This window comes from Coturnix japonica, chromosome 10 (assembly GCF_054131305.1).
Source record: "Coturnix japonica strain WE chromosome 10, WE-NBRP24, whole genome shotgun sequence".
In the NCBI taxonomy this organism is placed as follows: domain Eukaryota; kingdom Metazoa; phylum Chordata; class Aves; order Galliformes; family Phasianidae; genus Coturnix; species Coturnix japonica.
This window is the reverse complement of record NC_140672.1, coordinates 15,761,484-15,779,922: the sequence shown is the minus strand read 5'-3', so window position 1 is coordinate 15,779,922 and position 18,439 is coordinate 15,761,484.

The following is an 18,439-nucleotide window of genomic DNA, read 5'->3' as shown; positions in this document are numbered from 1 at the left end:
TGTTGTCTGTCCCTTGTCCCATTTGGTGGCCTTTGTCACTCCATTATCTGCAGCAGGGACAGCACAGCAGGGCATGTGGCATCCAGCAGATCCCTGGAGAGCACAGATGGCAGCTTCTTGACCAAGCAGTGGAGGAACCAAAGAGGAGAGGTGCTCTGCTGGATCTCATACTCTCTGGCATGGAAGGACTTGTGGGAACTGCGAAGGTGAAAGGGGCATCAGGCCACGTGCAAGATGCAAATGTATCTCTTTTTATTTATTTTGAGGCTGTAAGCTTAATAGTTGATCATAAATGTCAAAAAAACTGAAACAAATAATTGAAGACAAAGATGGAAATCATTGAAATTGTGTTAACCCTTCTCAACATGAAAAATTCTCATGAGTCTTGTTCCATTTTAAGTTGTAAATATGAATCTTTGAGGTGATTTGATGTCTTTTTTTTTCTTTTACTGAAACTACAATGTTTTCCAGAACTGTGTTCGCTGGACACAAATGTCTTCAGATTCAGAGACACAGACAGTGGTGCCAGTGCCAATGCCCTGTGACTATAGCCCGGTGCCCAGCACTACTCTTCCCTGCTGCCTATTTGATGTGTCTCATCCTCCAAGTTTTTTCAGCTCTCCTAAATAAATGGCCATGGTTAAGGGCATGTTTTCAGCAGGCCATTTGGGCACAAACTACTCCCACTGCCCTCCAGATTTCTCCATCCCTTGCTCTTTGTTCAGTCAGATACCTCCCAATTATCTGTCTGATTTCTGACTTTCAGGGGGATTACTGGAATTTGTTCCATCTCCCCAAAGTCTGAGAATCAGTGAGAATGTGTTAACCCATCTCAGTGTGTGAAATACTCACAAGTCCTGATCAATTTGAAGTTGATACCTCTCAACTACCTGGCTGATCTATCCCAGGGAGATTACTGGAATTTGCTCTATCTACCAGAGTCTGATGGCCTCTGTTGTCAACTACTTCACTGTGATTCAATCTATCCTATCCTACCTCAGAATAAATCATTTCTTTTAAAAGTATTCCATATGAAAGACAAACTTCAATAGATGCAGCTTGAACATGGCATGCAGTTGATCACTGTGTTTTACTGTTCATTCAATTGCATCACCTTTCTTTCCATTTGCTGGCCAGATAAAAAAGAGAAATCTTTCCTTTTCCATGTGTAGCTGGTTCTCTGAGGAAAGCCAGTGGGAGTTGGTGCAAAGCAGTTTTAACACTGAGCGGATGAATGCAGAGGAGAAGAGTGATGTGAAGAAAAGTGATGCAAGTCCCATAGGTCCATTGTGAGCAGAAATTGGGTGGGGAGGTTGAGAAGGACCTTTGTCAACACAGTAACAGTACAGAACTCATTGGGACATCCTGGATTGGTATCAGTTGCACAGTGCTGCTTTAATGTCTTCTTTAAACCCAACTATAAATAAATAGACAATAAATTTATACTGGATTCTTTAAGCTCTCTCCAGATATCCCTCCTTTTTGCTGAACAAGTTCTGATAACCTGAAGAAGATAACAAGATGGCATAAGGCACAGGAGATTCTTTAGGTTATAATGGTCCCAGGGTGCATTTGATGCTGAGTTCATCAGCCTCTAGTGCAGAGAGAAGTTTGCACAAAGTGCTCAACAAGACAAAGTCAGAAGTAACAGTGAAGTTTCTTGGAGTATTAATGGGCCCGCTGAGGAACATTACCAAGTAAGCTTCCCAAGGGACTTGTTAGAGAAGATAACTGGAAGCCATGACTACAGGCAGGCAAAGGCACTGGCATGCTAAGAAACCTCTCCTTTGCCTTACAAAGCAGACAGGTCAAGCCCTGATTGCAAGACCAGTGGTAGAGAGGTCCTGTATGTCATGTTGGCTCCTGGCATTTCCTGGGGCAATGGGTTGGAGGTCCGTATGATGTTAAATGAAAGACATGGGGACAGAAGATCCCAGGCTCTACATGTGGTGCAAGGACGCTGTGAGGTTCATGTCCCATATGAGACCTATGTTTCATTGCAGGATGTGAGCAGGGATGTGAGAAGGGCCCAGTCTGAACAAGCAGCCAATCCCTGTGAAACTCTGAACTTCAGATCTCTCGGTTTCAGTGCCCTCGTTTGCACATTCTCCCAGAGTTTGAAGTCCTTTATGTTCTGTGGTGCCCAGAACATAGTGAGGCAGTAGCAATGCAGAGCAGAGGGACAACCCTTTCCCTCACCCAGCTGGCAATAAGTTGCTTCATGCACTCCAGGGGACTGTTGTCTTTCCTGGCTGCCTTGGCACACTGCTGACTCACATTCAGTGTGATGCTGACCAGCACCCCAACCCTTTCCAGTCAGAATCCTTTCCAGTGTCCCATATCCAGTCAGTGTGTATGTCCAGCATTGCCCCTACCCAGGTGCACAATCAGGCACTTGTTCTTGTTATACTTTATGCACTTGGTGCTTAGTACCAACTGGTACCCACTTCTCTGACTTGTCCACATCTCTCTGCAAGTCCTCTCCACCCTCAGTGGAGGCAACAGCACCTCCTCATCTGGTCTCATCAGCAAACTTGCTCAGAACGTCTTCTAGTCCTGCATTCAAGTCATCTGCATAAACATGAAAGGAAAGTGGCCCCAAAATGGAACCCTGGGGACCCCGACAGTGACCATCTACCAGCCTGATGGAAAAAACTGACTATAATCCTTTGGGACTGACCTACTGGCCAACTGCTCACCCACCACATTGTGTTTCTGTCTAGCCATATGCAGAACATTCTGTCCAGAAGGTTGTTGTGAGAAACAGTATCAAAATCTCCACTGAAAACCTCAAGGATTACATCAACTGGCTTCCCTTGGTCAACTAAACGGATAACTATGTCACAAAATGAGCTTAAATTAAACAGGACCTTTGCCTCACAAACTTGTGTTGGCTGCGACCAATGACAGAATTGTCCTTCAGCTGTTTTTCCATAACTCCCACCATCATTTTCTCCATAATTTTACCAGGCTCTGGACTGACAGGTCCATAATTGCCCATGTCATCTTTCTTGCTCTTCCTTACAATGAGACAACATTTGCCAGCTTCCTGTCAGCTGGCATGACCCTAGACTTCTTTAGATGCAATTGAAATGAGAGCCCAGAGCACACTAAGTTTTCATCATTGAAAGAAAGTAGATGTGCCATAGCTTTGCAATGCCTTGAACTCCAGAGTATGCCACAGATGGAGCAGAGGGGAAGATTTGCCTCTTCTGTAGTGAACTCATTCTTTTGGTAAGCAGAATAACACTACCTGATACATGGGGACTGTGTCTCTGCTCTGCTCTGCTCAGCTCACAGGGCAGCGGTCTGGCAGGGTGTTGCTCTCATGTCAATGCAGGTAAACTCACTTTAATCCTTTTTCCTCTGTAAATGCTTCCTCTATTTCTATGCTCAGATACACTTCCACATTCCCTCAACTACACTTTCATATATCATTAACAATTACACTTTCTTATACCATCAAAACTGTTTGTCAAAACGTACAGTTCTTCAGTTCACATAAACTCCCTTAATACAGTCTGTATTCTTCAGTTATAAACACTGTGCCACAGAACCAGCACTGATTGAACCACCTCCCTCACACACTTCCTCGCAAGCAGTACATAGTATTACATAAATGGGTTGACACTCATTGGTCGGGTGGAATGTACACCTCTCCTCAGGACAATCTTACTAATCTACAGAGTACAAACTCCTGTCTTCTTACATACAAGCAGAAAGTACTTATGAGTGGACAGACAACACGGTCTTTCACTTTGTCCGTGTCTGGCCATTTCCCTCACAGGAGGAAGGAAACATGGATCGGGACTCGGCACTCACCCTGCAGCTGTTCTGTGTCTCACTCACACCACACTCACTCTGACATTTAGATCAAAAACCATGGTTTATTCATACTACACAATGCTGACAACGTTTTCTAGCTGGAATCTTAATAACACTCATACTCTGGTCGACCAGTTGCAAACGTTAATGTTTTTCCCAGAGTCGGCTTGACACACGGTACCAAACACTTAAAGCAGATGATAATATTGAACATACAACCTATAACCCCCGTGATTACAACTTGGAGAACCCAGGCTACCATTTGACAGGCTATCCACTATATCCCATACCCGTAGGAGAGACCAACCTAGGTCCCTCCTATTGTCACCCACCTGGGAGAGAGTACTTGTTCTTGTTTCCATTCATATGACATACAGTTCCCTTTCATAGGAACTCACCCAAGGAGTCTTCCTACCCCAGCTGGCAACCAAAGCCATGAGCTCACCTCCCTGGGAGCAGCACGTATGGCTGTAAACTGTGTAGGATGTCTCCTCAAGACATATGGGCTCCACTTACCATACACATACCTGGTCCACCTATGGGTGGTCCTTGTCTGTCCCTGCAGTGATCAGGTGAGGAAGGGAGTCCTTCAGAGAAATCTCAGGGTGCGCCAAAAGTGTCTCCCTCTCAGCTGGTCCTGCAGCGAACAGAGCTGGTCCCACCTGGGCCGCCAAATTGACTACAGGAATTGAACTCTATAACCTCTATAACTGATACAGTCTCCCATGACATCCTTATAACAAAGCTGAGGAAGTATGGGATAGGTGATTGGACAGTGAAGTGGGTCGAGAATTGGCTGACTGGCAGAGTGCAGAGTGTTGTCGTTGGCGGTGCAGTGTCTGGCTGAGGGCCTGTAACGAGCGGCATCCCCCAGGGGTCTGTGCTCAGTCCGGTCTTGTTCAACATCTTCATCAATGACCACCCTCAGCAAGTTTGCTGATGACACGAAGTTGGGAGGATTGGCTGACACACCTGAAGGCTGTGCTGCCATTCAGCGAGACCTGGACAGGCTGGAGAGCCGGGCAGTAAGAAACCGGATGAGGTTTAACAAAAGCAAGTGTAGAGTCTTGCACCTAGGGAGAAATAATTGCATGCACCGGTACAGGCTGGGGGAAGAGCTGCTGGGGAGGAGCTCTGCTGAGAGGGACCTGGGCGTCCTGGTGGACGACAGATTAACCATGAGCCAGCAGTGTGCCCTTGTAGCCAAAAAAGCCAATGGCATCCTGGGGTGCATTAAAAAGAGCGTGTCCAGCAGGTCGAAGGAGGTGATCCTCCCCCTCTACTCTGCCCTGGTGAGGCCTCATCTGGAATATTGTGTCCAGTTCTGGGCTCCCCAGTAAAAAAAAGACAGGGATCTCTTAGAAAGAGTCCAGCAGAGGGCCACTAAGATGGTGAAGGGCCTGGAGCATCTCCCCAGTGAGGAGAGACTGAGGGAACTGGGTCTGTTTAGCCTTGAGAAAAGAAGGCTGAGAGGGGACAGGATCCAGGTTCTAAAAATATTTGAGGTGTGGGGGGCAAAGTGTTGAGGCCAGACTCTTTTCAGCAGTGTGTGGAGACGGGACAAGGGGAAACAGACAGAAACTGCACCATAGGAAGTTCTGCACTAATGTGTGCAATAACTTCTTTACGGTGAGAGTGACAGAGCACTGGAACAGGCTGCCTAGGGTGGTTGTGGAATCTCCTTCTCTGGAGATATTCAAGACCTGCCTGGATGCTGAGCTGTGCAACGTGGTGTAGGGAACCTGCTTTGGCAGGGGGCTGGACTCAGTGGTCTCTGGAGGTCCCTTCCAACCCCTACAATTCTGTGATTCTGTGAATATCATGGAGTTGTTTGGATGGGGAAAGACTACCCCTTTGAATGACCTTTTGTCAGGGCATGTCCTGGGATTCCTAGGATCCTCAAAATGCAGCACTGCTTCTGTCACTGAAAAATGGGGCCCTGTGTGGGACGGAGGGAGGGTCCATGAGTCCCTGGCCCACCTGACTGAGTATTTCCATGGTCTTAGCAAAGACATACTTACAACTTGAGAATGACAGTTAGCTGTGTTCATGGTGGCATGGCCACTTTTAATGGCCTTGAACTGTCTGAACATAACTGAAGAGGCTCAGGCTGATGCAAATCAGCTATTGAATGATAGTGTTGAAAAACTGGAAAGACAGGTGGCAGTTTTGATGGAGAAAAAACCTAATTCAATCATTCTCCTATGGAAGATCAGGAACATCTCTCTGGAAGACCATGGGGACCCTGTACAAGGGAATCTGTATAAAATGGACTCTGTAAATGAAGGCACTAAAAGGTCAGATTTTGAGGTTCCATTTGGACTAGATCTATTTGAGATCTGACTGATTGTAACCCAAAAATGAAAAAAAAAAAAAAAAAAAATGCAGGATAGGCTGGTGGGAGTGCCCTGACCAGTATCCAACCCCCCAAACCCTGCTGCCCATAATACAGCAGCTGAACTGATGGATATAGTACAGTGGTTTAGACAGAAACCAAGAGAGCATGCCAGCATAGCTGCTCTGGTTATGGGACATGGAGGCAGAAAGCGCTGTGGTGAATGGACTGGAAATTTCAAAACTGACATCCATTACTACTCACCCTGCCCTCAGGCAATGACTGTATGCTCTGTCCAACATAATGAGGATAGCCATTTGATCAGTGAATGATTTATGGCTGTGTGTCATATAACATGGCCAAATAAGAATGACATACCATTAAATATCAGCCTGTGGTCCTCTATGGAGGACTAACAAAATTATATTAGAGAATTAGGCATGAAAGAGGCAATCTATGAAGATGATTTTGAGAGCCCAGTCAATAAATTTTTCATCAGGAACGAGGGATCTCATCCTACAGCCATCACCTTTACATCAGTATGGGTCTATGTTATCCATACTGAACCCCCCAGTGGCCCTCAGGTGCTGTAATACAACAGGCTGCCCAATTGATGGGGAGACAAGAGTGCCTACGGCCAGATGCAGGCTCTGAATGGTGGTGGAAAGGTCTGAGAAAGGCAGAGAACCATCTGCTGCCATGACTTAGGCGTCCAGCCCCTAAGGTAATCCAGTCTGGACCCATTAGGGTCTTGAGACAACAAATGTTTAAAGACCAGATTAGAGCAGGAGTTCAGTTTAAAAAGATCGATGGACAGCATAATCAGGAAAAAATATCTGTTAAACAGGCCCAAGCACTGAGTATTTATAGTCCAACCTTTTCAGCCAAACTAGATGTGAATGTAACTCAAGAAGGGTCTGGATGGGGGCTCTGGCAGAGCCAGAGTTCTTTGTGAACCCCTATGAGGTTTTGGCCACAGGTTTGGCATGGAGCAGAATAAAGATACATCACAGTTGAAAAGCATTTATTGGCTACCTATTCTACACTACAGGTGGTAGAACCAGTAGCTCAGATTTCAGAGGTTATCGTTAAACAACAAGGCCAGTCCAGGGGTGGGTAAAAGATCTAACACACATCTCTATGATGGGGGTGGCCCAATCACAAGCAGTGGTGCGCTCAGTTGTTCTGCTTGCCAGCTCCTCAAGGAGTTAAGAGAAATCTATGCCTGTTGCGTGTTCGAGTGCATGCGCAATGCCATGTGGAGGGCTTATCACAATAAAGATTGGCGGATTTGCTGCGTAGACCGGTCAGAACTCAGATCTGCGTTGTGCTTCCTGTGGCACCAAACGCCCAACAGTGGCAGTTCCGTGTATTGGCCAGCAGGTGGCAGCAGAGACCACGGAAAGAACGTCTGCGAGACAGACCCTGGGGATCCGTTCTCTTTTGATTATAGGGGAAGAACACAAAGATGGAAGAGGAGAGAAGGGGGAAAAAAAAAAGAAAAAAAGAAAAAAAGAAAAAACCAAACCACAGCAAACAAATAAAAACTTCTCCAAACGTAGCAAACTTGAATGTCTGTCAATAAATAAATGAGTAATTGAATTGATGTCCGTTTCAGACAGTCCCCTGTAGAATCAGGGTAAGGGTTAGGATTAGAGTTACATTGCAGGTTAATGCTGTTATCTTTACAGCTCCTGTGAGGGTTGGGGTCTGGGTCAGGTGTTTAAAAAATGAAATGAAAAAAGAATTAAAAAAATATATTGAAAGCTTCAGATTTCCTTAATCTTTGTGGGAATCATATAATGTGCAACTCAGATCTACCTCTTCGTACCTCTTTTGTGGTGTAGGGAACCTGCTTTGGCAGGGGGACTGGACTCAGTGGTCTCTGGAGGTCCCTTCCAACCCCTACAATTCTGTGATTCTGTGAATATCATGGAGTTGTTTGGATGGGGAAAGACTACCCCTTTGAATGACCTTTTGTCAGGGCATGTCCTGGGATTCCTAGGATCCTCAAAATGCAGCACTGCTTCTGTCACTGAAAAATGGGGCCCTGTGTGGGACGGAGGGAGGGTCCATGAGTCCCTGGCCCACCTGACTGAGTATTTCCATGGTCTTAGCAAAGACATACTTACAACTTGAGAATGACAGTTAGCTGTGTTCATGGTGGCATGGCCACTTTTAATGGCCTTGAACTGTCTGAACATAACTGAAGAGGCTCAGGCTGATGCAAATCAGCTATTGAATGATAGTGTTGAAAAATTGGAAAGACAGGTGGCAGTTTTGATGGGAAAAAACCTAATTCAATCATTCTCCTATGGAAGATCAGTAACAACTGTCTGGAGGACCATGGGGGCCCTGTACAAGGGAATCTGTATAAAATGGACTCTGTAAATGAAGGCACTAAAAGGTCAGATTTTGAGGTTCCATTTGGACTAGATCTATTTGAGATCTGACTGATTGTAACCCAAAAATGAAAAAAAAAAAAAAAAAAAAAATGCAGGATAGGCTGGTGGGAGTGCCCTGACCAGTGTCCACCCCCAAACCCTGCTGCCCATAATACAGCAGCTGAACTGATGGATATAGTACAGTGGTTTAGACAGAAACCAAGAGAGCATGCCAGCATAGCTGCTCTGGTTATGGGACATGGAGGCAGAAAGTGCTATGGTGAATGGACTGGAAATTTCAAAACTGACATCCATTACTACTAACCCTGCCCTCAGGCAAAGACTTTATGCTCTTGTCTGGAGGGCTTATCGCAATAAAGACTGGCGGATTTGCTGCGTAGACCGGTCAGAACTCAGATCTGCGTTGTGCTTCCTGTGGCACCAAACGCCCAACAGTGGCAGTTCCGCTTATTGGCCAGCAGGTGGCAGCAGAGACCACGGAAAGAACGTCTGCGGGACAGACCCTGGGGATCCGTTCTTTTGATTATAGGGGAAGAACACAAAGATGGAAGAGGAGGGAAGGGGGAAAAAAAAAAGAAAAAAAAAAAATCAAACCACAGCAAACAAATAAAAACTTCTCCAAACGTAGCAAACGTGAATGTCTGTCAATAAATTAATGAGTAATTAAATTGATATCCCTTTCCCGCCCCCCCCCCCCCCCCCCCCAACTTCTGAGATGAAAAAAAAACACTTCTTTTAGAAGAAAACAGAGTAGTAACAACTTCTGTACCTACATTCACCACTCTGAGATCCTGTCTGGGTCTCCCAAGGCTTGTAAATAACCACTGGGTCGGTTCTGATGTCGCGTGATTTGTTGTCAGTTCTCTCATGGTTCTCCGGTCAGTTCTCCGGTGCCAGGATCTGCCACAGGGCATTCTGACCACGGGCATCATGTTTCTACGCTGCCGCCTGCATTTAACAGGCAATGGGACTGCCCAGCATGTGCAAGGCAGCACCTCTTTCACACCACCAGAATGTTTAAGGCTGTTGGGATTGTTGTTAGCGTCCCATTAACACTGAGGCTAGAGATACCCTTAGGATTGACATTACTATTAGCATTACTTTGATGGTGCCCTATCTGGGTCATTTCCAGGGGATGTCAGGAGTAAGGCACAGTGTCAGGAGAAAAAGAACAGACTCTGTTACTTTATAAACGTGATAATAGAGAGAGTTCATTGGAAAAAATACAACTCTTAAATAATGCAAAGCATGCTTCTGATTGGATGCAGGCATCATCTGGGCTCTGATTAATATTACTCTTAAGGTAAAGATTATTGTTACCATAATGATTTTTTTTTTGGATTATGATCAGGGTTAAGGTTCCTTTTGCTACAAACTTCTAGCATCATTTTTGTTGTTGCATTTGGAGTTAGGGACGATTTTAGAATCAGGGTAAGGGTTAGGATTAGAGTTACATTGCTGGTTAATGCTGTTATCTTTACAGCTCCTGTGAGGGTTGGGGTCTGGGTCAGGTGTTTAAAAATGAAATGAAAAAAGAATTAAAAAAATATATTGAAAGCTTCAGATTTCCTTAATCTTTGTGGGAATCATATAATGTGCAACTCAGATCTACCTCTTCGTGCAGTGACTGCCTGTAAATTTGCTGGAGCCTAATATAATATGGCCTTGTGCTTTCCACTAACTCACCTTCATTTCATTTTCATTACATTTGCTTGGTAGTCAGATTTTGGTGTGTGGATATTTTAAAACAATCTAACTGACATTAGCAAAAAATTAAAAATAAAATTAAAAAAAATGCACAACAGCATCGTATCAATTTTTATAGATAAGATACAGAAGAGCAGTTTCCCTTAGTTTTCTGTGCCTCTTTACTTTCTTACCCTCTCCCCTTGTGTGAGAAACTCTCAAAGTCAAAGATTTCTAGTTAGGCAAAGATGGCAGCGATAGCAGCAGTGCTTATTCATTATTGCAATACTGCGCGCACATCCCCTATTGGCAAGGGAGAAACTGCACACCAGTCAGTGAAATCAATTCTGTTCTGTGCCCTAAACCCACTGCAGGTGATGCTCTCATGGCTCTCATTGGTTGAGCATCTCAGGCTCACAGACTCCTCGAGACTGTGGCTAGGATTCATTTCCATAGAAGGTCAATTACCAACCTCTTGTTTTTAGGTCTGCCTTGTACTTTTCTGCGGACAGAGAAGGGCAATGTTTCCAAAAGTCAGTACATTCATTCTGTCCTGTGCTGGGCTCTACCCACCCTGTATTTATCTTGTGCTTGTCTCAATTCTCCCCATGTCAGAATGCCCCCAGTCTGAACTTAATTCTGTTCAGCAACTTTCTTGGTGGAAAAACTACTTATACAGCTGTTTTACAAGAGGGTTATACATTCAGTTAGGGCCTACACTATGTACTGAAAATACTGGAAACTTCCACTGCAAAAACACAATCTACCTCTCCCATCTGTGCAGCCTTGCAGACCCAGAGCATGCCAGGTTATTTCTGCTTTCATAGCATTTGCATGCTGTAGGGTGAGCACAAGGTTCTGCTGCTTGATTCTTCTGCAAGAGCTGCCTACCGGCAAATGGTTGCAGGGATGGAGGATGTGACAGGAAGCATTTGTCTCCACAAGAGCAGAGTTACATTTAGTGCAGTGTGAGAGTCAGGTTGGTGTGGAAAAGCACTGACACGCTGGGGATGATGCAGTGCTCACATGTCTAACACTCACAGACATTACTGTCAGAAGGATGGTGCTGTGTTGTGCTTCTACCTTTGGCAGCCCCTGGAGAAATGCTATGGCACACAGAACACCTTTGTATTGCACTGACTGCTGCCATGCAGCATGGATTTAACACACCAAATCCAGAGGAGCATGACTGCATCTAACTGCCCTGAGAAAAACTACTGTAGCTGAAGAGATGAGGAGGCAGCTGCTCATCTGCAGAACAAGCAGTACTGCCAGACATTGGGCCAGGTGAGCACCTCCTGCTGCAGCGTGATGATGACAGGGCTGGAGATGATCTGCAAAGCCAGCTTAAAAGTGGGAGACGTGAGTCAACATGGCAGGAGGACAGAGGTGTTAGGGAGCAGCCAAGGCATCAAAGAGTATCAGAAGGCTTTGAAAAGTATCACAAAGTGACAGCCAGGAAGACTGGGATATATCATGAGCAGCAACCTGGATGCTAGAGATTATTTGCTCCCATACAAAATGGTAGAGATCTTGCTGCAGACATCCCAAAGCCAGGCAAAATGGGAACCCAGAGCTCTGCCTGCACGAACCCCACAGCCATAGCACTGCAAGCTGAGCTGCCTTGCTGTTTGTTGCATTCATCCCAATCCCTGTGATTGAAGACTCAGAATGCAGTCGAGGCGATGACTGAGCATGAGAGTGACTTCATTCAATAAAAGACAGGAGGGCTTGAGAGGTCAAGGGTGAAGATGGGACTCCTCTTGTCAAGATGAGAGTGGCTCAGAGCTGGTGCTGCTGCCTGGTGCCTGGGACTGGCAGCCTGACTCTAAGTCCCCATCTAAGATGCTCAGCTTCACCTCACTGATGCTGCCCTGCTCCTGCATGGTGGTGCTGCTGCTGGGACACTCGGGCTGTGCTTGGGATGGGCAGCACTGCAAAGGCGCTGGGTCACAATCCAGGCAGGTGACTGCTGTGTCTGGCAGGCTCAGGTCACGAGCTTCAGCAGAGCCAGGAGATATGAGAGCATGAACGTGGATGAGCCCCTTGTGTCCATCACTGTTACCATGTGGAAGGCTGTCATCCGAATTGCAGCGATTCATGCTTAATAAGAACTCTCCATTGATGGAAAGACACTGCTTGGTTTGGATCTTTGGGGTTGACAAGGGCTCGAATCACCTAGGAAGGCATAGAAACACAAGGGTTAGTTTCAAACATTTGCAAGTTGAATCATGAAAGGTTGTTGATACTTGGTAATAGAGTGGCGGCAGGAAGAAGCAAGTAGGCTTGAAGCAGCATAGCCACTGTCTTGAAAGTGATCCTCATTCAGGTCCAGCTCGTGTGTTGTTTCACTGTAATCTGCTTCTTTGGGTCTACCTAGTGGGCAGCAACACTCGAGCTGTTACTGATATCATTGAAAAGAACTGGAGACAATTGTTCTATTCCTAAGAGCTTCAAGGTGCCTAGAAGCACAAATAGAAACCAGCAGTATTTCATCACTTCACCAAAAGGAAGGTCAAACACCTGAGCTGTGAAGAGCAGTTACAGAACCTATGCATAAGATCACACCAGACATACTTTGTTCTAACAACAGTTATGGCACATAGTCCATTTCCTTCAATATTCCCAAAATGAAATGATGTGGAGCATTACAGGGAAAGAAACACTGCACACAGACACTATGACCCTGATTAGACTCAAGCAGCAGACTTAAAACAAGTCAGAGTTTTTGATTCCAGGATATTTCAGGACCTATCGTGTGAAATTCAGTTACACAACAGTGCCTAGGTGCCTGCGTTTCAAGCAACTTTCAGATCACAGCCATGTAAAATAAAAACAAATTCAGTGCAGAAATAGCAAGCCTGTACCTTAATACTCATGAGATTATCCATTTTTTACTGCATTCTGACTAAGTTCTAAAACTTGCTCATCCCAGTTCACTTCAACAAGTTCCACCAGTTCAAGCAATGCAGTTCTGAGATCAGGTGTATGTTAGGCAGATAGAATTGAACAGTGCAGAAATAATCTCTGACAGCTTTAAGAGCTCTGTTCTGCTTACAAACTCTCAGTGCAAAACTATTCACAGTTTTAAGGAAATGAACACCTGAAGCAGTTGGATCATCTGCCATTTGCCGCATTCTGCTTCTTGGCATCATGATTAGCACAAAGGGTTTTCTGCTGTCCTGCAGAGATGGAAAAAGTCCTGCTTACAAATGGACCAGGTTTCAGTGTACAGCAGAGTTTGTACCAGACTAACAAGCCACGTCATTCAATTCATGTGCTCAGGTTGTTATGCACTCCGAAAGGAAACAGAACTAACTGTTGGATTCTGAAGGCAATCTGTGGGGTCCTACATTACCTCCTGATTCTGGAAGAGGAAATTCTAATAGCAAATGCAGAACTTTGATCTTTGTAGACATGAGAAGAGCTGGCATTTAGGAACATTCATTTCAGGGAAATCAAATGATGTGTCTATATTTTTACTACAGATAGTATAGGGAGCAGCCAGTTGAAGAACCAGATACAAAAAAATCCAGCCCATTGGCAGGAAAATACTTCTCCTTAAATTCTGTATGCTATCATGGTACAGAATTAGGCTACAGTGCCACATAGGCCAACCAAGCGTAGAACCAAATCCACAAAATACTGGTAGACAAAGCAGCAAAAACAGGGACAATATTCAGCAGACTGTGCTGTGGCCTTTCTACCCACAGCTCAGCATGTTCTGCCATCCGAAAAGCAAGGCCTCTTGTCAAGCTCAGCTATTTCCCTTCTCAGTGTATTCTAGCACCACTGATACCCACTGGTATCCTCCTGTAGAGTGCCATCATATTGTCATCATCCAAAGGAAAAACCCACACAGCAGAGCATACAGCACTACACCCATGCTCCAAATATCCGCCTGAAAAACAAAAAGACAAGCTTACAAACCTGAAGCACCTCAAATGGCTTCCTGACAGACTGGATTGTCTGCCCTTGCCAAAGCCCACATATAGCCCATGAAAAGCTGGCTCTTTCCCTCAGGAAATAAAACCTTATCGTCCCAGAGAAAGCATATAACCCTCATTCAATTGCCCTTTCACTCAGCTTAGAGCACTACTAAAACCAGCATCTTCACCTTAGCTCATCACACTGCTGCACTTCCTTTTACAAGGATTTCACTGGCAAAAATGAAATCAAAGCCGTCACAAGGGATTTAGCACAGTTACGTGTTACTGGCTACGAGAGCTGTCAGCACAGTCACCTGTCTGGCTTTGCTGCTGTTCGGTTCTCTTTATGTAGAGGCACAACAAGGTTCAGACACAGTGCAGTTCTCACTTTGACTGTAAAGAAAAAGGAGGCTTGAAAAGCAGCGTGTGGAAAACAAAGAAACAAGAATTAGAACAACAGTGGGGCCATGGCACTTGTAGGAATTGCTCCGCCTTTAACAGCGATTCAAGAAGTACGAGGGCATCCCAAACCAGACCAGTTTGGACAGATTAACAACTGCAAGTAGTGGGTTCCAAAATTCCAGACATGAAATCAAAGCTGGAAAAACTCTTCACATTTTCATCTCTCAATTTTTAGTTCATTGTGCATTACAACGGAAACAATTCTTCACATACAACTTGGAAGCTAAAGACAAGTCTGACAAAACAGACTGCACAGAAATGATGGATAATTAACAGAGCAAATTGCTCTTTCAAACACTTAGTAATAGAAAGAGATCTCTGAAGTTGCTGTTCTGTAGAGCCCCAAAGCAGTCGCTTGAGGCAGTTCAGGATTAGCCAGAGACAAACCAGCCAGCTGTGTGAACTGAGACCAATTGCACTTTTCTAGTCTGTGGCCACTGACAGCTTCTGAGAGCTACCAAGCGATGCAACCTAGCAGAATTCAGAAGGGAAACCAAGAGAGCCTACCTGAGCTCCACTGTCTTTAAATGCTCTGTGGAGAGGGAAGGGAAAGAGGGGAAAACAAACACCGCTCTACATCCCTCTGAGCCAATAGACACTTTGCCCTGGATTAGCTCTGGTGCTGCATAAGCTGGGCTTCCACAGCATGTGTTCAGGCGGTAATCAAGGCCTGCCTGGAATAACACAAAAAATAGAGAGAAACGTTTGCTTTAACAGAGTTTATGTCTTCTGGTCATAACACTTGAGAAGCCTCAGAGGCTTCTTCTCCTGTGCATATTTTCATTCATCTTAGAGTTTGCTTTCATTCAATGTGACCTCTCTAGGCAAATATTGTCTAAGACCATGAGCATCACATAAATGTGCAGATCTCAAGCTGCTCACTTATCTAGTACCCTTCGCAAGATGCTTTATTTTCCTCAGCTATTCATCTAGTTTGTGTCTGTTGATTGTGCAACAACAGCCTGTTGATCTCGATTACCTGTGAGAGGCTCTAACTTTGGCCAGGAAAAATCATTTGAGGATAAGTAATTATCTGGGACTCAGTAAGTCTTCCCATGCTTTCATAACAGCAGAGATACACACACACACAAACTCGTGGAACCCCACTGCTTTGCACAATCCTGTGCACTCACCACGTGCCCTCCAGCAACCAAGGATTGCAGAGATGCTCCAGACTGTGCCAGAGATGGAATCTCAGAGTGCTGGGACATTATTGATCACTAAGGAAAACACTTGGAAGCATATTCAATCTGCAGAAGCTGTAATTACTGGGCACAGTTAGCTTTCCTATGGCTCAGCTGGAGGAGGCGGGTGCTCTCATACATCTGAGACACTCGCACAATGTTGGGATCATTCTGATGGAAACTATGTCTTCAGATATCATGGTTAAAACCATCCAAGATGATCATGCAGAGCCTTAGCTCTTGAGCAGCACTTCCTCCCCACCCTTCACTACTCCAAGCAGCTCCAACAAACTTCTCAGAAGAAATCCAGGCCAGCACAGACCTGGCAGACCAGAACCAAGTGCAGCTTGTGGGACGGCAGTGCCCACTCCTTGCTTCCACCCTGCTCCAGCTGGTTAAGGAGTCTGAGCCTCACTGGCCTTTGACAACTCAAGACTTTCAGCACCTCATGCCATCATTTCTCACTAAGATACACCTAAGGCATTGAATTCTCTTCTCACTACCTCCTCCCAGTCCTCCCCTAGGAACAGAAACAATTCAGATTCTACAGCAAACTACAGCATCTGCACTGCAAGAGCACACTGAACCACCTGCAACAATGAAACATGGTTTTGGAGAGTGGGTATGAAAACACACCTTTAGACAGCTGTCTCCCTGTAGCCAAAAGGAAACCAAGAAGGAAAAGTCCAGCCTGAAACATGCCCATGCTACTAGCCCAGGTTTTTCACAGTCAATGCAGAATCCATCCTGTTCTTGAGGTAACAAACGAGCAGTGAGTCTCCCGTTGCTCCACCCCTTCTCCTTCAAAGCCTGAAAAAGAAAGAATAAACAAGCAGAAGAAACCCAGACGTACCTTTCCACACACAGAGCAGAAAGTGGAACAGCAGTTGTCTCCTTCCTGAGACATGGTGGGGAGCATCCCAGAGGAAGCCCAAGTTCTTTGCTTCTCTCCACAGGGACTTCAAGCACTCTTGGCAAGAGCTGCTTTGGTTCTTTCTTCAATTGCTTCCATCACCAGAATCTCCTTTGGAAAAGGAACCCAAATGAAAGAATCAGCAAATGAAAAAGAATGAGCAATAGCCACTTTACCAGCTTTCTTCTGACACTCAATTTAGACTCTTGACTCGGGCAAGGTCTTAAAATCAACTGGTTACAAGAACTGTCCCAAAATATATCCAGCTTCCGTACAGCTGCCATTCTTTCTGACAGCGAGTGTAATCACAGAATCATAGAATGGCCCGGGTTGGAAGGGACCTCAAGGATCATGAAGATCAATCACCTCCCTGTCCCTGCTGGCCATCCCCTCTTCTGATGGAGCCCAGGGGACCATTTGCTCTCTGAGCTGCAAGAGCACGCTGATGGCTCACGTTCTGTTTTTCATCCACCAGGACCCCCAGGTCCTTCTCTGCGGGGCTTCTCTTAAGGACTGCTCCTCCCAGTCTGTAGAAATGCCTGGGATTCCTCCAGCCCAAGTGCAAAACCTTGCACTTTGCTGTGTTCAACCTCATTAGATTCACGTAGGCCAACCTCTCGGTTGAGCTCCCTCTGAATGGCATCCCTTCCTTCCACTGCGTCAGCCGCACCACTCAGCAAACAGCAGAAGGTGCACTCCATTGCATCATTGGTGTCTCTGATAACCATGTAAAAAAGCACTGGTCCCAAGACAGACTCCTGGATGACACCACTTGTTATCGGCCTCCACCTGGACATAGAACCATGAATCACCACCCTCTGTCTGTGGCCTTTCAACCAATCCCTTATCCACCAGGTGGTCCACCTGTCAAATCCACATCCCTCCAGTTTAGAGATAAGGATGTGGTGGAGGGCAATGTCAAAGATCTTGCTCAAGTCCAGGTCAATGACATCTGTTACCTTCCTTTTGTCCACAAATGCCGTCACTCCATCATAGAAGGCCACCAGACTGGTTAGGCATGGCCTTCCCCTGCTAAAGCCACGCTGCCTGTCTTGGATCACATGCTCATTTCTTATGTGATCAAGCATGTCTTTGAGGCAGATCTGTTCTTCACCATCTACATCAGTTACACATTTGAATCAAATAATTGGTGTTCCTGTCACCAAGAAAACCTCTTTGTCTTCTACTCCTGCTGCACTTCTGTGCTTTCATCAGAAGCAAAGGAAGAGACCACCTCCTAGATCCAAATTTTAAGAAACCAACACCCAATAGGTGTCATCTGAAGTAAAATAGCAGAGAAATTAAGATGACTCTTCTGCATCCAGCTTGGATCACTCCCTCACTCAGGCACACCACCATCAGATCAAGGAGATGCTGCCTTCAGCTTAGAGACTGTATGGGAAATCACAGCTTGAACCTCTGATTAATCAGCTGAGGCAAGTATTGGGTCAGCTGCGGGAGCACAGGTGAGAGTAATCTAGCTGTGCTCCCAGAAGGGGTGGACCTCGACTCAACCTCCTCTGAGACCTCATTTAAAGGCTGACCACCTCTGAGACATCATGTCTTAGAGATTGCTCCCTAGTTGAGGCTGCCTCAGCTTTCTAGTCAAGGTATCGATATTGGTGAGTTTCCCTTTGCTAATAACCTTAGGCTATTTACCACCATCTTGGTTAATATCTTTTTATTAACCACCCTTACAG